This window comes from Thamnophis elegans, chromosome 5 (genome assembly GCF_009769535.1).
Source record: "Thamnophis elegans isolate rThaEle1 chromosome 5, rThaEle1.pri, whole genome shotgun sequence".
In the NCBI taxonomy this organism is placed as follows: domain Eukaryota; kingdom Metazoa; phylum Chordata; class Lepidosauria; order Squamata; family Colubridae; genus Thamnophis; species Thamnophis elegans.
In genome coordinates this window covers 30,794,109-30,821,392 of record NC_045545.1, presented here as the reverse complement: position 1 = coordinate 30,821,392, position 27,284 = coordinate 30,794,109, and positions in this window count along the sequence as shown.

Genomic DNA, 27,284 nt, shown 5'->3' with positions numbered 1-27,284 from the left:
TCTGACAATTTGCTAGAGTTTGTTTTTGGCTGAGGAAGGATACTACAAAGGCATTCTGTACAACCCAAATACTTTTATATGCTTGATTAAGATTTTGGCATGCTTGTTCAACTATCACTTCAGTTTTTCAGCATGGTTTTAAGTATCTCATCATCTCTATTTTTAATTTCAAATAGTTCAAGCTGGATTTCTTTTTAACTTAACTTTTTTTAAAAGCTTAGCTTTACTCCTTGTTAACAGCATATTAAAGCAGAAAGAGCTATTATAACTTTCTTTCTTTGCCTCTTTCCTTAAAAACTAAATTTACCAGTCATTACAAAATGCCCATTATTGCTGGACTTTTACATTAAAACAGTCTCTTGCATCTGTTGAGGAAGAAATATCACCAAACAATAATCTATGGAAGAGTTTATAGTTTACTTTTTCATGGTCCAAAGAGGGGCTAATTACAACCATATGTTAATATGTATTCAAATGAAATTTAAAAAAATAAAAAATAAAAGCCAGCTTCAGAAAAGATTGAGTTATAATGGAGAAATGACAGGCTGTATTCTGTACTGAAACTATTTTTTGTACAATCTGTCAAAGACCAAAGGTTTGACAGGGACAATACCAATTCTGCTTTCTCCCCTCCCAAAATTGTAATGTGAAAATTTGTGAAAATATGAAAAGTTTGGAGTTCATAAAAATCTTTTTATGCATGTGATATAATTATTAATTAGGATATATTGTGCCTCAGTGAATGAGAAAACCAACACTTGTAATTATGACCATGTGTTAAATATGGCTTTTATATTCTTCATTTTCCATTGACACAATTGGCACTCCTTGAAATGTTCCATCATTGGTAATTTTCATACTCAAATAAAAAAAATAGAAATATTTGTTTACAAAAAGAAAGAGTGATTTTTCTCTCTGAATGATCTAATTTTTATTTTATTTTTAAAAAATTTAATAGATATAATTAAGTGTAAACATGGACATGAACAAGACAAATGAGTACAAATAAATGAGAACAGTAGGACAGGAACAGAAGGCACACTGGTGCGCTTATGCATGCCCCCTTTACTGACCTCTTAGGAATGGGGTGAGGTCCACGGTAGACAGTTGAAGGTGGAAGCTATGGGGGTTTGACGATGTAACAATGGAGTCAGGTAGAACATTCCTGGCGTTGACCACTCCGTTGCTGAAGTCGTGTTTTCAGAAATCGAGTTTGCAGCGGTTTACCTGGAGTTTGTATCTATTGTTTGCCCAAGTATTATTGAGGTTGAAGCTGAAGTAATTGTTGACATGTAGGATGTTGTAGCAGACAAAAATTATGTTTTTCAACTGTTAATCATGAGCATACACAAAATATACTGTGGTATCTTGGTACTCAACTGCTTTAAAAATTCATTGAATTTAGTACATTTTGATATGAAAATTTTTGTTTTTTGTTTGATACTCAATGCACAAGCTAGACTTGTCAGTGTTGGTTGCCTTGTGACTCACTACATTAATCGCTATAAGAAAATTTGTTTGGTTGTATACAAGATTAAGCCACTTATTAACATACCACAAAGCAAGGTAAACACAACCACTTACAGCCTGGCTTTTAAGGGGGATTGAATGCTTTACAAATATCACAAATCAGCAAATGTACAAAAAGGGGTGAGTCAGAAATCAATAGTTTTTTCTTTGTTATAGCAGTTATGATTATTGTTTCCTTTTCTCTTTTTTCTTTACTGTTTAGGTATTTTAATTTTTATTAAATTTGTTTTGTTTATCTCTTATTTTCTTTTTATCAATATATAAATGCACACATATATAAATATATTTACATACTAGGTAATAATGCAATGGAGATCTTAATATTAAGCAATTAGATTGAAACTACTGCTACATAGCTAGTGCTTTAATATGAATTGCAGCAGGTTTTTAAAAATGTCATATTTAACATTGGATGAAACATCAAATAATGTTACGTCTATAATATTGATATTCTAAACTGCAATTAATACTGATTGAATATTGATTTTTCTTTTTTTAATCTTCAATAATTCAACCTTTCTAAATACATGGTATACTTCCACTCAGTGACATGCGGTGAGGTTTATGGCTGGTGAGGCAGCAATTTTTTTAGACTTGTTGACTTCAACTCCCAGAATTCTACAGCCAAGCATGCTCAGTTCTGATTTAAAGCGACAGCATTTGTTTTTCTCCTTTGCTAAATAAATTTCCTTCTTTCTTTTTCTTATTCTTCTCCTTTCCCCTCTTTCCTCCCTCTCTTCCTCCCTCCCCCCTCTCTCAAACACACACACACATACACAAAGTTGCAACAGGATTCAGAAAATTTAAGTTTTCCTCCTCAGCCCATGTTAGTAAGGAAGGAGGAAGAGGCAGGAGAACGACGTGCCTCATCTACTTCAGGATTTTTTCGGCTTTTAACCCTTGCTTAACTCTGCTGGAATGATCATAAAACACCAGACTAGATGAGGCACGTCGTTCTCCTGCTGCCTCCTGTAGAGGGCACTTTTTTAGAGGCTTTTTTAAACAGTTAAGCACTAAGCGGAGTCATCCATGGTGACTCTGGCAGCAACTAGCTCAGCCTGACCTCAGCTCTTGCCTTTTTCCTTTTACATTTTTTTTTCTTTTCATGATGACAGTGGTAAGGCTCTGCCTCCCCTGACTGCATGTCCCTGCTTCCACTTCTGAAATCACTTTCACTATAGGCAAGCAGCAATATCATTTCTTATGGGCATTCCTTCCCATTGCCCAAGGATAGCCAAACTCTACCTGTAATTTCTGAAATATTACTCTAATTTTTTTTATCATATTCTGTCTCAAAATAATAAAATTGAAGAATGTCTAAATCATTGAGACTTTTTAACATATATGACCTAAAAAGATTTTGCACTGATTTTGATGGATTTTGGAATGTTCTAAAAATCTAGCTGCCCTGAAAATTCCACATACTATTGAAAAGCAAAAGCGTTATAGTTATTTTACTTTTCTTCATGGCAGATGGCCAAACATTTTCCTAAATTTTGCTTTAAGTCCCAGCTTTGAATTGCACCATAATTGTCAGAATAAACTGGTTCAGGCTATTATTTCTATAGCTCTAGAAAAGGCCTCTGTATTAGACACTTTTCACAGTTATCCTTGGATGCTGAACCTTATTTGTTACAAAACAGAGACAGCATAGGAAACAACAAAGAAAGTTAATTTAGAATTTATAAACCAAAATTTACAATGAATTCAGAAACGTTTTGGAATTTGGTTTACATTTTTAAAAGGAACCCTTTGAACTTTTCCAAAAATCCCATTTGAAATGATGGAAACAAAGATATAAGAATATGCTGTACTCTCACCCTTCTAAAGATGTTGGAAGCAACACGTTGACTGCTGCCAGAGGCAGAACATGTACTTGTTTAATCTATTTAAATATCAGTTTTTTCCATGTTTCTGCTTCCTTAGAGTTCCAATTGCATTTTCCACTGAGCCCTCAAAATTCTTTCCTGACCTTGTATAGCCCTCAACTGGATACACAAGGGTAAATACAATCCTAGACCTATAAAATGTTAATTCCTAGAGATAGCTGGAAATGCCGAAGATTGAACAAGGCACTTCTCTGCTCAAATCATGCAATTGTGTGCTTGTAATCATTAAGATGTGGCAGATGTTCTGAAGATCAATTGTGAATATGGCTTTATATCTATCAATGCATCATATTTCATTCAAGAGTTACAATCAATGACAGATCTGGGAAATTTGGCTTGCCTAAAAAAAAAAGCTAAACTAAGGAAGTGAACTTAGTGAGGAAAACCCATTAAGAAATACCAGGTCTGTAAGTTAAAATGGGAAATTTTTAAAAACCATATTCAACTAAATCTACATTGTTGCCGAAAAAAATTACAGGTAGTCCTCAACTTATGACCACAATTGAGCCCAACATTTATATTGCTAAGCAAGACATTTGTTAAGTAAGTTTTGCTCCATGTTACGACCGTTGTCACACTTGTTAAATGAATCATTAAGTTAGTAACACGGTTCTAAGTGAAGTTGATTTATCTATTGATTTTGCTTGTCAGAAGGTCTCAAAGTGGGATCACATGATCCCAGGACAGTACAACAGTCATAAATGTGAGACAATCTGAATTTTGATCACATGACCATGGGGATGCTATCACAGTTGTAAGTGTGAAAAATGGACATGTCATTTTTTTCAGCGATGTTGTAATTTTGAACTGTCACTAAATGAACTGTTGTAAGTCAAGGATTACCTGTGTATGGAAGTGCTCATGAAGCCACCAAGAGTTGAGTTCCACACAGAAAATTATAGATATTTATATTGATTTCTTTCCAGACCCTCTACTATAAGCATACAAGCTTTATCTGTGTTTTATCACAAAGAATAAACTCCATTCAGTATTCTGCACTGAATTGTATATATAACTAGGTCATAAATAACTAGATAAACTATGTGTATTTATTTTTACAAAGTCCCCCTATGGTGGATATCAAATTTTGTCAAAACTTTAATTGATTGTTGTACTGCATTTCTGTGAGAATCCTTCCAGAAATTGTGGCAAGGAAGATAAATGCAAGAGGGGAGCCTTTCCCAATTCAACAAACATGCTGTTTCATAAATTCTTTATAATTTACAAAACTGACACACGGTGGTAAATTATCATATAAAATTAAAAGGTGCAGACAGCCATGCAATAGGCTTAGTGGTCTCTGAGCTTGGTTGTTTTCTTTAAGATGTTTCATCACCAAACTAAATAACATCATCAGTTTTAATCATCAGCATCTAGCACTGATGATATTATCTGGTCAGGTGACAAAATATCTGCAAGTAAACAACCAAGGTCCCCTCATTTCAACTCCAGCTACAAATATGATAGGCTTTTTAATTTAATATGGCTAAAGCTTATTGATTACTTCAATGTTAGCATACTGAACCAATGCAGAGATAAGTTTACTTTTCTGTGTAAAAGATATTTATCTCTTCAATATCCAGTTCAAATTGTGAAACACAACAGGTCCATGTGAAAACAATTGTAGATTGGCCATTGGCTCACCAGGTACTATAAGCCCATTATCTTTTCCCCTCTAATTGCAACTAAAACTGTTTAAATAATGAAAAGCACAGACAAATGGCAAAGATGGCAAAGAACAGACTTCATATTGATTAATAATAGCCATAATTCTTATGTTATCATGTATATTGGGCAGTCACCACTAAAAGCTCTCACTGCAACTTTCTATTTATTTAAATAACCCATATATATTTTTTCAGAGATGAAAGCAGCAAGAGCTATATGTACTCTGATATCACTTTGTTATTTCCATTTTCACCTTGTTTTTAATTGATAACTGAAATTAAGGATGGATTTCAACTGTGGGTCATTCAGAGAGGGATTCATGAACAAATTTGAGAATGGTTACACATTTTTTAGGCTTGCATACTCAAGAGCAAATCCAGACAGAAACATTGTCTGATAAGCTTCAGCTACATTCAGTCCACTTATGCCAGCCATTGCCCTACAAACAGCACATGCTTACTGGCTACAAGCCTCTTGTTTACAACCCGGTCTAGTTTCCAGTTATGCAGCCTCCTTTGGCTACAAATTTAAAATATTTATTGCAGTCATAAATCTTTAAGCACATTGCAGTTGAAACTATCCTGCCTAGAAAAAATATCCCCCAAAGCTTCTTTTTGCAAACAATCCAGAGAAACAAATTTCAAGTTTAGGGATGAACCAAAAATTGTGAATCTTTAGAAGATTTCCAAAGGCAGCATGGAGATCCAAGCATGTCTCCAAAAGAGCAGAGACAATAGCCACAGCAAGTAGGCCACTCTTCAGAAGCTTTCCAGATAAGGAAAGGACAGAAAATTAACCAGTTGTGTTCAAGGGGATCACTCCTCATGAGAACAATACAGGATGGTAGTCTCTTTTGGGTTTCTTTGCTGTGAGATGAAGAGATTAGCCATCATGAGTTCAAGCGTAGAAGTGTCTTTAAAAAGATACTGGATTCATTAACTTCATTTTCTAATTACTTTCAGAAATTGCTTATTTAACCACCTTAAACCTAACAACAAGACTGAAAAACCACTGGCTTGATCAAAAGAAAAGCCACTTGCTTGAACAAAGAAAAACTAACTATGAATTTAAGAATTTAAAGAATTGGAAATAAATTGAAAAAAAAGTAAAGTAAATCAGCAATATGAAAGCTGGATGAAACAATATTTTAAATACTCATTTGGAAAAATAGTACACACTATTTCTGAAGAAAAATGCAATGGTGAATATACCAATTTCATGTAAATACTATGTTTTCAAATTCTTATTTGCTTGGTAAATTCTATTTTGTGAATCTTAAACAATCATTTTCTGCAAAACTCTGCACTCATTAACAATATTTTCCTTCTAAAGCATGGAAATGACTCAATTATTCACAAAGTTCAAAATAGCTTCATTATTTCTTTTGCAAGAAAATCTCATTTACCAAATTATGCTATTTCCTGTTAAAGTGTTTTTGCAAGGGAACAAGAAAAATGGCAAAATACCAGGTCATAGAATAACAAATAATTAAACTACAAATCAATAATATAATTTAAAGAATAATATCAGATAAATGATCCATTTAGCTTACATCCTTAGGCATTTTTCTATAATATTCAATTGCCAATCTGTAACAGTGACAGGGAGTACAATGTAAGTAGACATTTCTCACAGATGTAGCCATTTTGAATTTTATGTAATTGCAATAGCACATCAGAAAAGAGTTTCCTGGAAAACAAAATGGCACCCTCTGATTCTCTCCTCCTAAATTCATAGCAAACTGCAGATGCAGTGAGAAAGAGAAATAAAGGACAATTTGGAGGTGTCTGGAATATCTGGAAAAGGTCTTTCTCAAAAGGCATAGAGCACAAACAAATAATGCAGGATACTGATAAGTGCTCTGTATTTAAATATCTAAATTTCAAAGAGAAAGTAGCTCTTTGTCACAAACACAGTTCATCATTAGATACATCAGAAGGAATTGAAGTTGGAACATACAGTTCTTCTTCAGACCTTCATTTTCATATAGCATTAAGTAGTAAGAAAACTGAATAATGTGTAGCTGAAATCCCACTGAAAACAAATAGCAGCTGTCTTTTTAAACATGTACCCAACGCTCCTTGAACATTGAAGACAACTAGAGAGAAAAGGCAATCTATGGATGCAGTTGGCTGATCAGTTCAGAATGAGAAATCGTGTTTTGTAATCTCTCATTTGGAAACCTGCCATGAGAAGTCAGGAAAAGAAATAAATCAATGAGTAGGAAGTTTGCATCACATTGCTTTTCTCTCTCTGTCTCTGCATAACCATCATCTATGAGATTTTCAAACTTTAAGAAATCAGCGCACCAAGGGTAACAGAGACTCAGAATCTTACAATAGAGATCATTGAGAAAGCTAAGTGAGTAACCTCAAAGGAGAGACTCTGCGCAGCACAGGGAATCCTCAGTGTAGTTGTAGTGCAGCTGCAAATACACTGTCTCACTCCAAAAACCTGGAGAGAATTATATAGAAGTTGAGTCTCCTTTTATATGAAGCCACTTCCTCTCAAAAGCAGCCTTTAACTCCATGGCTTTAAGGGACACTATCAATGATATAATGCTACTTTTGTTTCCCTTTCTCAAATCCTTCTTTTTCAAGTTGTTGCAGCTTCTTTGTTCTGGTTTAAGTTAGCATCAATGGACTGGCTCTGAAAGAAGGCGGAGATGGAACTAAAACCCCAGTGAAAAGCTAGAGTTCTTGGCCTAAAGTGTTGAATACTAATCCCAATGATGATCATTTGAAATACTAAAGAGAAAAAATGCTACAATTGAAAGATTTACTCACTGTTTACTATTGTTTGCATGATATTCCAGCAAGCAATAGAAAACTGCACCTGCTGATCTTCAGATGTTCTGCTCTGAGTTATGTGTTGGAAGATGTTTTCTGGAATATCCTCCATAGTCTCATTTTCAATCTCACAGTCTTTCTTTCATTGGCTTCTCAAATTATACCAAATGTGGTCCAGTTCTGTTCAGTTTTGGAAGAGCTTTCCAGCAGATGGACAAAAAGATAGACAGACACCCCTTTCCGGCCCGCTTCACAAATTTTCGTTCCAACATTTGGAAAGAACAAAATGTAAAACCATCTCAGAAAGAAATAGGTTGTGAGAAAGTTTAACTCTTGTTTGTGTCATAACTAAGGTGACCAGATTTTCAGATTGGTAAAGAGGGACACCATTGACCGGGGGGGGGGGGGGCTTGATTACAAATTTTATATATTGTCAAACATGACCCCAGGACACTGAAACCATCATAAATACGAATCTGTTGCGAAACATCAAAATTTTGATCACGTGACCATGAGGATGCTGCAACAGTCGCTAAGTGTGAAAATGGTCATCAGACACTTTTTTCAATGCCATTGTAACTTTGGTCACTAAATGAACTGTTTGAAAGTTAAGGCTAGCTTGCATTATAATGCCTTATGCTAGCTTACATTTTCAAGAGAGAGAAGCTAAACTCCTTGTTAGAACTGAAATAGAAATGAATAGAGTAGAGTAAAATAGAATAGAATAGTTTATTAGCCAAGTGTGATTGGACACACAAGGAATTTGTCTTTGGTGAATATGCTCTCAGTGTACATAAAGAAAAATAAAATAGTAAGATAGTGGGATCCTTGCTGCACCAAACCTTCACTAATCCTCTCACTTTCATCAAAAACAGTGAAAATCAATCATGCTTTTTTATTTCTATTTATTATTTTGCTATGGCCACATATGAATATATATGCACATTCCAAACAGATTTTCTTACTAAACAGCCACCATTCTCATCCATAGGCCACTAAATGCCTCACCAACCTTTTCTGTATTCTTTCATTTCCTTCCATCCATTTTATTTATTTAACACAGAGTAGATTAGGCTGTCAGCCTTAGTCATTCTTCTAACATGACAACAATTCTTACCAACAAGGACGGTATTGGCACATTTTAGCTAATGCAACCTAAACATAACCAAAGCCTATTTCACTTCAAGTATGCTAACTTTATTCTATGCCTTCCCACGCATTACATGGCTTGAACGTTCGCGGATCGCCACCAAATTGCACAGGTGATTGTTCTACCAGATGGACATCCTTACTTTTTCTTGAAAACGGGAGAGAGGCTGCCTTTCCTAATCTAGCCCCGTAACAACAACCCTACGGGGTAGGCTGGGTTAAAAAAAATGCGAGTGTCGGGGAATTCTGCGACTGCACCACCTCTTCGCTGCTCTCGCTTCCCAGGGAGCCCCCTTTCCTCTCGCCGAGCAGCCCATTCTCGGAACAAAACGGAGAGGCTCAGAGGCGGATATGCCTGGCAGTCGGTGGGGATGGTGCCGAGAGGGGCTTGCGCTAGGAAAGGGAGCTTGCACGGTCTGCCACACGCCGCCCTTTCCCAGTGCAAGCCCCTCTTGGCACCGTCCCCACCTACTGCCAGGCATATCCGCCTCTGAGCCTCTCTGTGCAGTCACCCCCTTCCCCGTTGCGCCCCCACCAAAAACAAACCACCAGTGCTCCTCTCGCTCCCCCACTCCCCAGGCCTGCAGCACCTTTTCTTCCCGTCCGGCTCCGAGCCACCGTCACAGACCTCTTTGGCTCCGCTCTAGGCACTGGCCGCCGCACCACTGTCCTTCCCTCCATCATTCCCCCTCCTCCCAGAGCACCACTGGAAACACGCCAACCTCAATACGGATGCAAAGGTGTCACATCGCCGCCACCCATGTTCACGAGGCGCCGGGCATCGCAGGGCGCAGAGGAACCCAGCAGACAGATGGGAGGAGGGGGGAAGGAAGAGATCCCATCCAGGGTAAAAAAAGGGAAAAGCAGAGAGCCTACCCTGGATGGGATCTCTTCCTCCCCCTCCCCCCCAGTCTCCCGTCTGTCTGCTGGGTTCCTCTGCGCCCTGCGATGCCCGTCTGGGTTGGCTTCCTTGGACACTCAGCCTCTACCACCACCACCACCTTCCCTCCGACCAACTGTCAGTTTATTCTTCGCTACAAACAAAACACCCCCCCTTTCCCGGAATACGGAAAAATTGCTTTGGGGAAGGGGGAATAGAGTGGGGGAGGAAATATCCACACCGCCCGGAGGTTGCCGGCGCCTCGTGAACGTGGGTGGCGGCGATGTGACACCTTTTCAGGTGCCTCAGTTGCCCCCGATCGTGGGCGGATCTCCATTGACGAGGAACTCAATAATCCTGGCACATAAAGCTTTTTTTCCCCCTCGGAAACTGAAGCTCGTTTAAAGAAAAAGGGAAGGGTGTGGTGCATCAGTGGGGTGCGTGTAGGGAGGAATCTCTTTTCTCCCTGCACGCACCCCACTGGTGCCCGCATCAGAGCTCGGGCGTGATTCAGGCGAAGAAAAGGACTTTTCTTTTGCCAGCATCAGAGTTCGGGTGAGCAAAAGCAAGTATTTTAATCAGTGGGCTGCGCACAGGGACGAATATATCCCCTCTTCCCTGCACGCATCCACTAATTAAAGTGCTTCCTCTGGCCCGCCCGATCTCTGCTGTGGGCGAAAGGGATCTGGGAGGACAGGAGATTCCTCCCTGCATGTGAAAGCGCTTTAGTCAGTGGGGTGCATGCTGGGAGGAATCTCTCTTCTCCCTGCATGCACCCCACTGGTGCCTGCATCAGAGCTCGGGCGTGATTCAGGTGAAGGAAAGGACTTTTCTTTCGCCGGCATCAGAGCTCGGGCGACCCCTTTTCTTCCTACCTCCTTCCCTCTTTTCTCCCTCCCTTCTTCTTTTTCTTCCTTTGTTTTTCCATCTTCTTCCTTCTCCTTCCATTCTTTCTCTTTCCTTCCATCTTTTCTCCTCCCATCTTCTCCCACTCCCTTCTTCTTTTCCTTCCCCCCTCCCTCCTTCCTTCCTCTCCTTCCCACTCCTTGCAACTGCAATCGGAACCGCAGACAGGGAAGAAGAAGAGGAGGAAGCGGTGGCCGAGCCGAATCCTTTTTAGAGGGGACGGGCATGACCTGGGAGACACAGGGAAACTCCACAAAGGGGGAGAAGGAGAGGAGGGCCGTCTCCTCCCCCAGCACCTCCCAATTCCGACCGGTACCGTTACTCACCAGTTAAGCTGCAGCAAGCAAAAGACGAAATGAAATGGAGACTCGTGCGGTAAGCTAAGCGGACTCCAGCCAATCAGTGAGCTGGCTGGGATGGAAAACTGCATGCTTAAAGTTTTCCATCCCAGCCAGCTCACTGATTGGCTGGAGTCCAGGCCAATCAGCGAGCAGCAGGCTGGGCTAGCTTATATTTTTAGTGTAGATAGAACGGAACGAGCGAGCAAGCTAGCAGCTGATGGGCGGGGGAGCGAGGGAGCTGCGAGCGCCAAAATAAAGCCGGTTTTTTTAAGAACGGCCCGGGACGCGGGAAAAATTATGAAAATGCGTGCCTGTCCCGCCAAATGCGGGACGTCTGGTCACTCTAGTCATAACTAATGTTCTTCAAAATGCCTGCAGTTTAGATTGTCATCTTCCCTTCATTCTCTGGACTTGAACTTCTTTCTGTAAACTATTGCTGCTGTCAATTATTGAAAGCACATTCATGTGGAAACCAACAAGTGGCAAGAGACTTAATTGTAAGAATCATTCAAACAAAGCACAATTCATTGCCTGCACTATGGAGAGCCATACATCTGTACAGTACTTGGATTATTCTTTTTAGCAACTTTGCTTCAGACAGTGCAGATGCTGTGAATATAATCGAAAGAACGCAATCTGGATTAGGATGCCCATTTAATCACAGAGTATGAACTTGGATACCATTATGTCCACTATTTCCCAGAAAAAAGAAATGGTACACATTTCCAAATGGAAAGCATCACCTATGCCAGTCTTTCCCTTGCATAATGGCCATTGACACAAAACCTGCTTTATTTTATTTTACTTTTTGTCCCAAGTGAAGATTTGGTAGAGGAAACTAAATCTGTTTCCAGTTATATGACCCAGGGTTTCAATATCTCTACTTCCTTTGCTTATCTTGCCTTTGGCTCTAGTTAAGCAAGCCCAGATATCATAATGTCTATGATTGCAACCTAACACAATAATAGCACACAATATTGTAATATTTGCACAGCTGCTGTTAAGATTGTACTGCCCAAGTCTGTCTCCTATGAGTGTTCTATACCCTGGAAAAGAAAAATAAGAGTTTCTAGCTGCATGTAAGCTGATTTTGTTTCATGTTTTTGGTTTGCAATTTTCAATATGCTACATGGTTTAATAAATGGAGCCCTTGTAAAGATTTAAAAAGAAAGAAAGATAGATGATAGAAAGTTAGCTAACTAAATAGCTAGATGATAGATAGATAGATAGATAGATAGATAGATAGATAGATAGATAGATAGATAGATAGATATGGATGCATGCATGCATGCATGCATGCATGCATGCACTGATTTTAAAACTTATTTTAATTTTTTCTAGGTTATCCCATTTAATGAATTGAATTATTGTAGGGCCTATGTTCATCCAATAAAATTGTAAGACAATAATTAATTCCTTAATAATATTGTGTCCTTAGAATTTATAGAATTCTAGTAAACATAGCTACTCTTTCAACAAGTTTGGGCAATGTTTGCTGACATTCCTATGCTAAATATTATTGTAAACATTAGATTAGCAAATGTCAATCTTATACTGTATTTACAACCATCCTATAAAGTACATTTATAAGTCACTGTACATTAAGAAATTATCTCAGGTCTAATTGGAATCCAGCATTTTAATTTCAGGCTTTCAGACCAATCAACCGATACTGTATAATCAAACTATATACTTTTTAAAATCTGCAAATAGTAGATTATCGTTTAACATCTCCTGCCAGAAAATCTCTGAAATGATTACTCCCAATGTGACTTTTATGCTTCAACCAAACTGAATCCTTTAGAAGTTTTATAATAAATATAAGTATTTATTATGTAAGTATTAAATTAACTATTGCAATATGAATATTTATTTATTTATTTATTGAGTTATTTATTTATTTTACTTACATGCTGCCCATCGTGCCACAGGTAACCCTAGGTGTCTTACAAGCATTCAATTAAAATACAATCTAAAGCATTAAAACAATACATGGAGATCTTAAGATAAAATTCCATTAAAATAAAATTGAGCAAGGTAGAGATAAAGGGAGAAAAATGCATGTGGAGGAGGAGGTGCAGTGTTATATAATCCATTGGTCACCTTCAAAATTCCACATCCAATTTAATGGCACTGTTTACATTAACATAATGTTTCACAATTGGATATATATTCTTACTGAGGAATTTTTGAATTGTCATCCTGAAGATAATCAGATTAATTAGAGCATGGGTGTCAAACTCACATTGTCATGGCAGCATCATGTGACATTTCACAACTCCCCCCCTTCGCTAAACTGGATGTGGGCATGGCCAGCACATGACGCATCCAGCCCATGGGCCTCGAGTTTGACACCCCTGGATTAGAACATTTATTATACCTGAAGTTCAGGCAAAATGAGTTGACAAGATATAATAAAAGTAACTCCCACAAGATTACAGGGAAAAGAGATAAAGTACAAAAGAAAGAAGAGAAAAACAAGCAACCAACCAACCAATTAGCATAAGGCACCCATTCTTAAAACTGTATCTTGGTTTTCATGTTAATCATTTTGAGGAGATATAGATCTAGGATAGAAGGAAGCCAATAGAGAAAAATCACTGAACTGCTTCCCATTGATCCACTTCTCCTTCTGAAATAGTTGAGGGAGGGAGAGAAAGAGAGAGGGGGAGAAGAAAGAATGAAGCTTTGGGGTTTTGTTAGATGGAAGCATTTTTATTAAGTGACCACTGAGGAAAAGACAAACTAATGGCCCTCAGCCCCTAGCCAAGCTGACATGCTGCGTTTTATACTTCTACCTCTCCAGAAGCCATATAGAATGGCTATTCTTCATTTTATTGATTTATTATATTTATTTATCTCGCAGTTCAAACAACTCTCATTGGCTCTTAAACAGGTAGTCCAGTGTCAGTGTCATTTAGGATATGCTAACAGCTGTTTCACATGGAGAAAATGGCTATGACAGTTTGGATTTTAGTGCTCAGCACAGTTGTGACACTAATAGTACTAGAAGCAATAGCTATTGCAATATCTAAATCACATAGCACCTTAAAGACTAGAAGAATGATCATAACATACATATCTTTGTATTATAGATCACATCATCATACAAAAGAGCTAAACAACAAAGTTAGCATAACACGTTTATACAAATAGAATAAGACACACAATGTTTACAAATGAAATGAAAAAATCTATTTGTATCTGAAAAAATGTATTTTTCTATGTGTGTCTATATCTTTCTCTCTTTTTTCTCAGAAGTTGAATAAGCCAAATATTCTAACTTTCAATAATAATAATAATAATAATAATAATAATAATAATAATAATAATAACTCCGCCGTTGCTGGTCCCAAGCCCGGATGAGAAAGGAGGAGGGTTGGGGTCAGGTTGGCAACTGGCCCCATAAAAAAAACCCGCCAACCCATACAATATGGTGAAAGAAACGAATAAAAATTTTATACCACATTGGTCGTTGCACGGGTTAACAAGGGCTGCGGCAGATGTTGGGGTCCCTGGACATCCATCGACAAGTGGGCTACAAGTGGACCAGCCAACATAATGACAAAAATATAGTGCAGATGAAAACCGTGCCATAATGGCCTGTTACTACAACTCAGAGCCAGAAAAAAGAGGTTATTTAAAGCGAATGTATGAATTATGGAAAGAACAAGATCCAGATTCAAATGTTAGTGAACAATGACTAGCAGATCAAAGGCAATTTATTATACGGAATAAAGTGTTTAGTGAAGTTGAACTTGAGGAAATTCAGGCAAATTGCAAAACCAAAAAAACAATATCACAAGCAGAAATCTGATATTCAAGACACCACTACAGACATTACAGTAGAACTCCCAGAAGAAGCTCTCGGGGAGGAAATAACATCTCCACCACTAGAACCAGTTATCACTGAACCAACTGATGAACTAACTCAAAAACAAAAAGAATTGAAGGATAAGATCATGGAGGATTTTCTGCTTAATGAGGAAAAGCAACATTTACCATCACTAAAAACTGTGCCTAAGAAAATTTTGGCCCCTATCATGAAAATGGTTAATTGTTTTCAACAATTGAATCGGGATCCATCTTGGAAACGAACCAGTTAACGTACAGCGCAGCTGTAATAGTTACTAATGAACTAGGCATTAAAATCAAAGTACCTAGTCACACAACAGAAAAAGCATCAAAGCCAAAGTGGAAAATCCGATTAGAACAAAAAGTCAAAAAATTAAGGGCAGATGCTAGTAACTTAAAGAACATGCATGAGCAATGGCTTAAAAACAACAAAACCATAGATCGGCTAATCAGAAGATATAGATTGGATACAAGAAACATCAATGAAGCTGTAGAGATTGTAAAACAGCAGATAACAGCAACAGCTAGAAAAATTGAAAGGTATGAGGCACGAATCATCCAATATAAACAAAATCAGCAATTTCAATCAGACCAACGACGTTTTTATCAAAGTCTTAATGTGAATGGTGACACCAAAAGTGAAAAACCAGAAAAGCAGGCCACACTTGAATTCTGGAAAAAATTGGGGGGAAATGCAAAGGACTGCAATAAGGAAGCAAAGGGGATACATGACTTTGAGAAAAGCATTGGCAACAAACAAATGCAAGTATTAGAAATAACAACTGAGATGGTCAAAAATCGAGTAAAAAAGGTAAAGAATTGGAGATCACCTGGAAAGGACCAATTACATGGTTTCTGGCTCAAATATCTGACCAATTTACATGCAATATTGGCCAGGCAACTGAATGAAATTTTACAAAAGGGCCAAATTGATGAATGGTTGACAACTGGAAAAACATACTTGATTCAGAAAGATGCAACTAAAGGAACAACACCTGAAAACTACAGACCAATAACATGCTTGCCAACAACCTTCAAATTACTCACAGGCATTATTGCAGATAACATGATGGGTTATTTGGAAACAAACAACATCTTGCCAATAGAGCAAAAAGGCAACAAAAGAAGGAGCAGGGGCACAAAAGATCAGCTCCTAATTGATAAAATGATATTAGAAAATTGTAAGAACAGAAAAATGAACTTGAATATGATCTGGATTGATTACAAAAAGGCATTTGACTCACTGCCACATAGTTGGATCATAAAATGCTTAGAAACAACTGGCATTAGCAGAAATATTACATCCTTTACTGAAAAGGCGATGAAACAATGGAGAACTGAGTTGGCAGTAGGGAATGAGATCTACGGAATGGTTAATATCAAGTGAGGAATTTTCCAGGGTGATTCACTTTCACCTCTTCTCTTCATCATCGCAATGATCCCACTATCAGTAATCTTTAAAAAAATGAAACTAGGCTACCAAACAGCCAAAGAAGCTGAAAAAATTTCGCATTTACTATATATGGATGATTTGAAACTCTATGGAAAGTCAGAAATAGAAATCCAATCATTGACAAACACAGTCCGAGTATTCAGCACTGATATTTCAATGCAGTTTGGCATGGAAAAATGCACCACTGTATCCATAAAAAGAGGCAAAATCACTGCTTGTGAGGGAATTGAAATGCCCAATGGCCAACTAATTAAATGCAATGAAAATGAAGCCTACAAATACTTAGGCATTCTGCAGTTGGATAACATCAAGCATGGAGAAGTAAAAACTATTGTCAGGCGAGAGTACACCAACAGAGTTAGGAAAATTTTGAAATCTAAATTGAATGGTGGAAATACAATCAAGGCCATAAATACCTGGGCAATACCAGTTATAAGATACACAGCTGGTTTAGTTAACTGGACACAAGCTGATATGGACATTTTGGACCGAAAAACCAGGAAACTAATGACAATGCACTACAGTTTACATCCACATGGTGACACTGATAGACTTTACCTGCCCCAAAAATCAGGTGGCAGAGGATTATTACAAGTGAAGCAAACAGTTGAAGAAGAAAAACATGCACTGGCTGATTATTTAAGAGAAAGTCAAGAACATCTATTAATCGAAGTAAAGAATAAAAATCTACTGAAGGTCCAACAGATGAAACAAGAATACAGAAAAGATGTGATAAAATCAAGAATGGAAAATTGGCAGAACAAAGCATTGCATGGCCAATTTCTGGGAAAAATAAAAGATAAAGTGGATAGTGAAAAAACTTGGTTATGGTTAACAACAGGTACATTAAAGAAAGAAACAGAGTCACTAATCCTGGCTGCGCAAGAACAAGCTATCCGCACAAATGCTATTAAGGCCAAAATCGAAAAATCCTCTGATGATGCCAAATGCAGACTTTGCAAAGAAGTTGATGAAACTGTTGATCACATACTCAGCTGCTGTAAAAAAAAAACGCATAGACTGATTATAAATTGCGGCACAATTCAGTAGCAGAAATGATCCACTGGAATTTGTTCAAAAATTATAATATTAAAACAACAACAAATTGGTGGGAACATAAGCCTGAAAAAGTCACTGAAAATCAGATGGTCAAGATCTTATGGGATTTTCGTATACAAACGTACAAAATACTGGAACATAATACACCAGACATCACACTGGTTGAGAAAAATAAGGTCACAATCATAGACATTGCAATACCAGTTGATAGCAGGGCCACCGAAAAGGAACATGAAAAAATCGCAAAATACCAGGACTTAAAAATCAAAATTCAACGACTATGGCACAAACCAGCAGTGGTAATTCCAGTGGTAATCAGCACACTAGGTGCTATTCCAAAAGCACTGGAATTACATTTAAAACAGTTAAAAATTGACAAAATCACCATCAGTCAAATGCAAAAAGCCGCACTGCTTGGATCCGCATGCATATTACGAAAATATTTAAAGACGTCCTAGGCCCCTGGGTGGGACCCGACTTGTAATCAATGCCAAATCTGGCGAAACAATTGGCCGCTGTGATATAATTGTGATAATAATGTTTGTATGAAGAAATGTTTAAATAGTGCCACAAAAATAGAATGTGCTGTAAAGGGTGTTTCTAACATGTAGGAATGCTTAGTTGTCAATGCCACTGTTGCTTTAAAACTCCAGAAAGAATCTTCCAGGGCTGCCATTGGGGTTTTATTCTCAAGTACCAAGATAAATGAATTCTTCAAAGGACAAACTTCCCATTTTTCATTTCAGCCATCCATCATTGGGGAAAGTTAAATTTCTAAGTATACCATTAGGCTTCACACGTGTTCCTGATGTTTCATGGCAGTTCACAAGGTCTGGACAGTTTGATTTAACCAGCTGCCTGGAAGAGGGGTGGGGTGTGCATTCATGTCAATAAACAAACCTCTTTGGGATGACAGCGTCCTTCGAGGATCTTGTGGTTTTTTTTAGAAATTCTTTTATGTATGCCTGTCTTTTTTTAAAGAAACAAAACAGGCAAAACTTGTCTAATGTCGAGGAAAGTTCCATCTAAATTTCAGGTTTGGTCGTGGGTGGAATCTACTGCCAGAGAGCAAAACAACAGGATGTACATAAATTTTTCTTCTTTTGGAACACATGTTATGTAATAAACGATAGTTTACCTTCCAGCTGCACCCACCAAATATAATTTATTTTCATATATCAGGTGCTCAGGCCCTCTCAGAGTGGTAGAAAAGCTTGGGATATTTCTAATTTTGGAAGCTTCTGGCTTTAATAAAATGTAACCATGTTAGCATATGAAAAGAAAAGAAGGAGTCATAATTTGTATATTTTTTAAATTAAAAAACAATTGGCCCTTTTAGGTTTTGACCTCAGCTATAAGTGTGCATCTGTCTCTGCCCTCTCCCTCCCTTATTTTTCTTTGACTACTTGGCTAGATGTGGAGATGGAGGGGTTGGATAGCACAGCTCAACCTCTGTCCCAATTCAGTCAGGAGAAGCATCTTTGCAGTTTCAAGTCATTATTTGCTTGATAAAATACTGCTGAACCTTTAAAAACACCTAAAAATATTTTAAGGCATTTGTGTTTATGTGTCCCTATTATTAGTATACTCCAGTAGAAGCCATTCCATCAACTGCACATCATGACCTCATTATACAGATGCCAGAGTTATGTAATTTGGGTCCATTGGTCATGATGCAATGGATTATGCAACAACTATGGCCCCATTATCACCTGTAGATGGCTCTGGAATTCTGGGAGTTAAAGTCCACAGGTTGTAAAGAGACTATAGTTGCCTAGTTTTGCTATGTGGTTTGCTTCAGTTCTTCAAGATAGCAAGATGCACATAATGGAAGTTTGTCGGGTGTTTATATATCTATTGTTCATCCACTGTTTCTAATGGTAGTAGTTGGTAGTTGGTAGTTGGTAGTTGCGTTTATTTATAGGCCGCCCTTTTCCCTGAGGGGACTCAGGGCGGCTAACAACTTGTATGGGAAGGGGAAGACATACAATAACATAAAAACACAATGTATAATTAAAATCAAGCAACATTCATACAACATTCGGGTGGGGGCGGATTATAGTCTTTACCCCCAGGCCTGGCGGGATAGCCAGATCTTGAGGGCTGTGCGGAAGGTCTGAAGGGTGGTGCTGAGATTGCAAATAGCAAGACTACTGGTACAACATGGTTACCTTAGGGGAATTTAAAGTTCAGAAGTTTGTGATGATCTCTTATGCACATTTAGGATTCCATTGCTGTAAAGTTTCAAGAATGCATCTACTTGAGTTATGCTGAGGACTCCATGTTGTTTTGGGACTACCCTATGCTGATGAGCTTCTATTTATTTGTTTAACTTAATACTGGCTTGAGGTCTGGTTGACTTTGGGTGTGTGAATGTGTTTCTTCTTGTTCTTGGTGATTTATGAATTTTTTAGAATATATTTTGCTTTCCAGTTGATCCTGGGACATTCTAAAAACTAGTAATACTTTTGCCAGTAACACAAAAGTTATAGATAGATAGTACATTTGGCTCCAATGTGGTAATTTTAACAGTGTTTGGAAGCAATTTAAAAACAAACAAAAAACCATAGCAGCAAAAGTATAGTTTCATAAACTGGTATTTTCTTCCCAAGAAAGGCTGTTGAGGTATGATAAGTCTGAGCTGGTATTATTACTGTAGTTGGGGCTTACAGAAAAAAAATGCCAGTAAGAGATTAGAGAGTAAGAGTTTTCTGTAATTGGCTAAGTGCTTCAGGAGATTTCTTGAATGTATTTAAAAACTGAAAAAGTGAGAATCCTGTCAATTAATCAATAAATCTATCAATCATTGATTTGGTTGTATCCTAAGGGGTATTTTATGATGTTTTAAAATAATTTCAAAATCAACCCATTTACAATTTTTTATGCAACTTGGGTGTCTGGTAGTAGTTAGCATTGCCTTGCTTGTTCTCAACCTCCCTATTTTTGTTCTTCCAGAAAAGAAAGTATGTTGTTTTAAATATCATTCCATTGGAAGAAGTTAGTTTGGTAATGTGGATGCTTTGTTCTGAGATCAAAAGGATATGCATTTTCTGTTTCGAGTACAATCATCCAAATGGTTGCAACACTTTACTTTTCAATCAACTCCGATAACATATTCAAGCAAAAAATTAAAACTTTCAAATTTCAAGACATTGATAAAAATTTTGAATGAATGTAACCCATTTTATGGGAACCAAATTTGATGTCAAATTTGAGACAGATGTGCCGGTTGGCTTTGGACTGCAGTTTGAAGTGCTGTTATCAATTTTAAAGTCCTACATGTTTTGGGACCCAGATATCTCCAAGACTTCCTTCTCTGAGTTCAATCTGCCTGTGTAACTAAAGAAGGTTTGCTTAGTGTCTCAAATGCAAGGGAAGGCCATCTACAGAGACCTCAAGCTTTTTCAGTGATATCCCCTTGCCAGAGGTGGGTTCCTATACTGGTTCGCTGCTTGCTTTGCTCATGCGTGCACCGACCACGTGTTGCTGGTGCATGTGCAGTTGACTAAATATTGTTCTGCGCATGTGCAGAAACATGCCAGCAATAGCATAAGAGATCAGTGAACTAGTTTGGGGTGTGGCGATCCTGGGTCGCTGCCAATTCTGCAACCCAGGCCACAATTCCATTACTAGTTCAGCCAAACCAGGCTAAATCAGGAGCAACCCATCTCTGCCCCTTGCCTATGGAATAGTTTATTCCTGGTTATTCTACCTATTATACAAGCTGAAAAAAACATGCTTTTTCAGATCTCACTGGCCAAATATACCAGGACCTTCTTACTGTTACCTTAAATTGTTGTTTTTATAAATATTACTCCCTCCCCTCTTCTCTCTTCTCAGTCGTCTGACCCACAAAGAAGCTGTTATTAAGAGATAGGAAACAATTCTAGAAGTTGTGTTTTGAATATTTTCCCTAACTTAGCTTAATTAGAATCAAGTCACATTAATGATGAAGCCTGCCATTTGGTTCTTTGCACCTGGACTTATTTTATCTTTGCTGTGTCAAGACATTTATTTATTAAGTAAATTGATATTCTGCCGCAACAACAAATAGAGTCTAGCTGGCTAACAAAACAGCTATAAGAAAACATACTGTGTGCAAGTCATCTCTCCAATTATCTAGAATCCAGTTAGTGTAATTTATGAAGATAAATATAATTAACCTTATAATAATATCCAATGCTTCCTATTCTATGGACAAGAAATAGATCAGAGAAAATTGAACGCTAAAGCCAAGTTTATCAAGATTCTGTTTTATATATTGTTCATGGTTGCCCTGCATTATTCCCCATGTGCCTGGTTTTAAATAAAGTGGTAAGAATATTGTTTCTCATTTACCCCAGTGAAAATCAGTTTCCTATAAGTCAGTTCCTATGAGTCAGTTAAGGAATGAGAAGTGCATTCCTTAAGCTATGTTTTAATTTAATCCCACATCATATTTAAGTAAGGATGTGGTCTATTTTCTCCCCAAAAGAATTACTTCTGATCATTTTGAGTTTGAAGTCTTTGAACATTCTCGTTATTTTAAGGCTATTAATTTTGAAGGAACATATGCATCCACACCTGAAAATATGCAACTTTGAAACACAATGTTTAATAAACTTTGTTGAGAAATTGAGGGTTAAGGATCGAAAAGAGATTTATAGGATTCCCCCCCCCCCGGTTGTTTATATTCCCTTAAGTTTCTTTGGAGATTTTTGAATCCAGTGGGCAGTGTTGATAAGATCAGCCACTGACCATCTGAGTTTTGCTTAACTGATTGTGTATTATTTTGAAAGAAACATGAACCAGAGTTTACTTTCTTTGTCTCCCATTTAATGTTGAAATAAATTAAATGCATGTGATATTTCAAGTCACAATAAATATTGTCAATTAATATAAAAGAGTATATGTAAATATAAAAGGTAAGTATATTGCACAAGTAAAACAAGTTTCTTTCTAAGAAGGATGGTTGTGCAACATGATTTTATTCATATTTTTAATATCCTCTGAGGTAATTAATTTAATGTTATCTATAGAATGATTAGTTTAAGACATGCAGCCATTAACATTATATGTATGATAATTTATCTTCCTATAAAGAAAAAAAATCTAGATGTAGAAATAGCCTTTCTATAAATAACACTTAGGCCCTCTGTGTTTGAAACCTAAACCAGAAGTCTCCAACCTTGGCAACTTTAAGCCTGGCGGACTTCAACTCCCAGAATTCCCCAGCCAGCAGGCTGGGGAATTCTGGGAGTTGAAGTCCGCCAGGCTTAAAGTTGCCAAGGTTAGAGACCCCCTAGACCAGTGGTAGTCAACCTGGTCCCTACCGCCCACTAGTGGGCGTTCCAGCTTTCATGGTGGGCGGTAGGGATTTGCTGTAACTCTGCTTTATAAATTTTATAAAGTAAAGTTGCTTCGTTATTTTATAAATCACCATTACTGTGGAATTGGTGGGCGGTTAGAAAATTTTACTACTAACAGAAATACAAAAGTGGGGGGTAGGTATAAAAAGGTTGACTACCCCTGCCCTAGACTATCAATCTCATATACAAGGTGGGGTTTGTTTGTTTTTTAATTTAACAAACTTGATCTCAAAGCAATGCCTCTATCCTGATTAGGGCTGAAAGGGAACTCTTTTCCAACTCCCTAGAAAGGGCAAAATAAATAAAATAAACCACCTTTGGCTGTGAACAGAAAACGGTTTTATTATGTGATTATTATCCAAACTGCTTTATACAAATACTGTAAAACAATGAAATACAATTCTCTGGTATAGTTCCCTCTGGTATAGTGATTTGACTCTGGACTAAAAGCAAATTTAAATCCTATTAAAAAACAATGTGGTGCACTTCTCTTTCTGCTTACCATTAGGGCAGTGTTTCTCAACCTTGGCAACTTGAAGATGTCCGGACTTCAACTCCCAGAATTCTCCGCTGGCTGGGGAATTCTGGGAGTTGAAGTCCGGACATCTTCAAGTTGCCAAGGTTGAGAAACACTGCATTAGGGGATTGTGCTGAAGACTTTTATAAGAAGACCAGCATCTTCTCTAGTATCCAAGTGCATGTGTGAGCAGACAGACACTTTCAAAAGAGGCATTTCCCACAGAGACATTTTGACTTCTCTCTGAGAGGACTTGACTCTCTAGTGAAATCTTCTTTAGGATAAACCCAGGGCAGGAAGGAGGCATGTTCAGAGCTGCATGGTCTGCCTATTATTCTAACTCTGTAATAAAAGTACGTTTAGTCATCATGACTTGGCTGTTCAAACATAGTCTACCTTGAAGGATTGATGACTACTGGTAGTCCTTGACTTATGACCACAAATGAACTCAAAATTTCTGTTAAGTGAGTCATTTGTTAAGTGAGTATTGCCCCATGTTATGCCCTTTCTTGCCACAGTTATTAAATGAATCACTGCAGTTGATAAAGTTAGTAGCACAGTTGTTAAGTGAAACTGGCTTCCTCATTGATTATGCTGGTCAAAAGGTTGCAAAAGATTATCATATGACCTTGGGACACAGCAACGGTCATAAGTATGAACCTGTTGCCAAGCATTTGAATTTTGATCACAGGATCATGGAGCTGCTACAAAGGTTGTAAGTGTGAAACATAATCACCGGCTCATGGTTGACTCAGCCTTCCATCCTTCTGAGGTCAGTAAAATGAGGAGTCAGATTGTTGGGGGCAATAGGCTGACTTTGTAAACCACTTAGAGGAGGCTGTAAAGCATTGTGAAGTGGTATATAAGTCTAAGTACTAAGTGCTATTCCTATGTAGGCTTATTCTTGCTCTGGTACTTCCATATCCTCCTACTGATTATACTTGAATACAATATTTCATTCTCCAGCTAAAGCCTGATTCGTGAAATAATTGTTCAGATGTGATAAACTTGCTATTAGGCCTTAGAGCAGCAAAGCAGCCCTTCCCAAAAAGTAGGTCACAGCAGTAAATATATAAATAAATCAAGTGTTTATTTAACCCTAGCTTTGCATGCCATTCACATAGCACGACACCTAAATGATGCCAACTCATGATTAAAGCTTCTCTGTTGCATGTGTTTCCCTTAGTGAAAATATCCAAATACTCTAAAACACTTTCCTTTCCCGGAGGACATTGGTTGAATTAAAATTTCCCCATATTTTCCCCTTCCCATTTTTCACAGCTCTCTAAATCCTTGCCAATTCATTTCTATCAGCTGCAGAGTTAGTAAATCCCTCAGTTGATCTTTGTTCTTTCCAGCATTCCAGCCCATTCAAAGATTATGAAAGTTCCTTTTGAAAGCACTTCTGTGTGACAACAGTGAACTCATTCATTCCTATTTCCCTGTCCACCTTACTGATTTAAGGGCAGCAGATTGGAAGACTGGCTTATCATTTTTGCACTACCATCATTAACTTTGATATTTTATCACATTTCAGCAGGTTACAATATCCTGGTATGGAAAAGCAAAGCAAAACACAAGAAAAAGGAATGATTTCAGCTATAGTGCTCTAACTACTTGCAACAACTTCCTTTCTAAATGACCACTGGTGGACTCCATTGCTTCGTGATTGACTATTTGCAATGGTTGAGGGACAATTAATCCACATCTTCTTACAGCTTGATTTGGGAAGAAAAAAGGTGCTAGTGAAGGTATACATTTTTATAACTTGTTCCTATCTGCAGGGGATTAAAAATATTTTTAAAATAACAGCAGATAAATGGAATCTTCAAACTATTCCTGGGCAAGTCCACTCTATTTATCCAATAGGATAAAAATTTCCAGTCAAATTAAAAAAAAAAATGTTTTTTTTAACTGGGTTTTAATAGTTGGCTGCAAGACAGCGTTTTTTGGATAATATAATTAGCAAATATCCTGATATTCCCTAATTACAGAAGTAGATAGAACATAAGAATATTGAGAGTTTTCATGAATGGACATTGAGATGCTATTTTAGATGTAAAATTTTAATTAATTCACTCAAAATTATGTGTACGGCTGCCGATCTTAAAACAATTTGGGCCAACTCACAGCAATGAAATGCAATCTCTAGGCTTGCAAAATAGCATGAAAAGACTGTCTGTAAAATATTTATAAACTGGCTGCGCAAAGACACTTTTAATTGTAATGTCTTTGTCATTCCTTCAACATAATGTCATAGTGATAAAACATCCCCAAGCATTCTGTCTGGGTTACATGAACTAAGGACTGCCATTATTCGAACATATACTTAATCTCTAATATAGTAAAAATTAAGATACTAATGGCTTCATATCAGTAGGAGTTAAGATATTGTGAATGTTATATATTCTATTTCATCTGATTTTGAATAACCCACAGATAATGATGTGTTTAATTATGAACCAATATGTCTAATCTCTTTTAAAATAATAGCTGATTTTTGTAGTTTGATTCAGCGAAATGAAAGTCATTCATTCTTTTTAGTTTCACCTTTTTGTGTACAAGCAAATGCCACTCAATTTTCATACTGAGGTTTAAACAAAAGACAAGATTACTTAGATGATGATAATTGGTTTAGAATTTTCTTGATAGTGATATTAAACATTTCACTGAGCTCATTGTTAGTGTGCACCATTCTCGGTGCAGAAGTGTGATCTTTCTTGTTATAGCCGCAAAATATGAAGTTTTTAGAATTTAATTATGCAATGAGAATTGTTTGGGATTGTAGAGTGTCCCACAGAAATAAATAAGTATTGCTATAATCATTATTTCAGCTTTTCATATGCATTGGATTACAACTTCTGTAATTCAGGCTATAATTTCCAGCCTGAAATTTTTAATGTGCCATTGATCAGAAAAGAGCTTGTGCTGAATTTTATCTGCCCGTCATAAAGTTAAGCTATGATTGTATGAAAATATTTCAAAATAGCTAGTCTCATCCATCTATGAATTTCTTTTTTGGAACTGAAAAAGCTTGTTTTTCAAGGGAATTAAAAGCAGGGAAGGAAAAGTTTAAGACTTTTATTTATTTATTTTCACACTTCATAAACCAAATAGCTTTTAGTTGCAGCTAGTACATTTCACAATTTGTTGGAAACAATAGAATTCAATTTACAAACCAAATCTATCACTGTCTAGTCAAAAAATAAATAGTAGTTTGTCACTTAGTAAAATCTATAAGCATTTTGTTATGTATACAAGCAAATACGCTTTCAGATAATATTAGTGTACAGAGTGTCTGCTTTTCAACCTGAGTATCATGTTGTTGTGGTGGTGGCTTTTTTTCCCCTTTTAAGACAAAACAAGATTGTGTCACTTGGGTGAGGGATGAACTTGATATTACTACATCAACCAGCTCTTAGTACACTGCGTAATATGTATGTTTGTATTGGGAGAGCACTTATATATTAATTTTAATAGTATAATATTGTGTTTCCCCGAAATTAAGAGACAGTCTTATTTTCTTTTGACCCCTGAAATAAGCACTTGGCCTTATTTTCGGCGAGGTCTTATTATTTTTGAGGTGCAGGAGGCAGCGAACATGTGACTCTCCCGAGCTCCAATTTTCCTGGCAGAGGCACCGCAGACTAATCCTTCGCTGTTTCCAGAGTGGCCCCATGGGTCAGATCTAAGAACCCCACAGGCCGGATCTGGAACCTGGGCCTTGGATTATATCTTATTGACAATCATTAAAAATGGCTCATGTTATGTTTCTCCTGAAACAAAAATAGAAATTATCACTGAGTAGATTATACTGTTCAACTTGATTAATACCATTTATATTAATAATGCAGAATAATTAGTTACAATTGGTTTTGACAACTATTAATTAATTGGTCC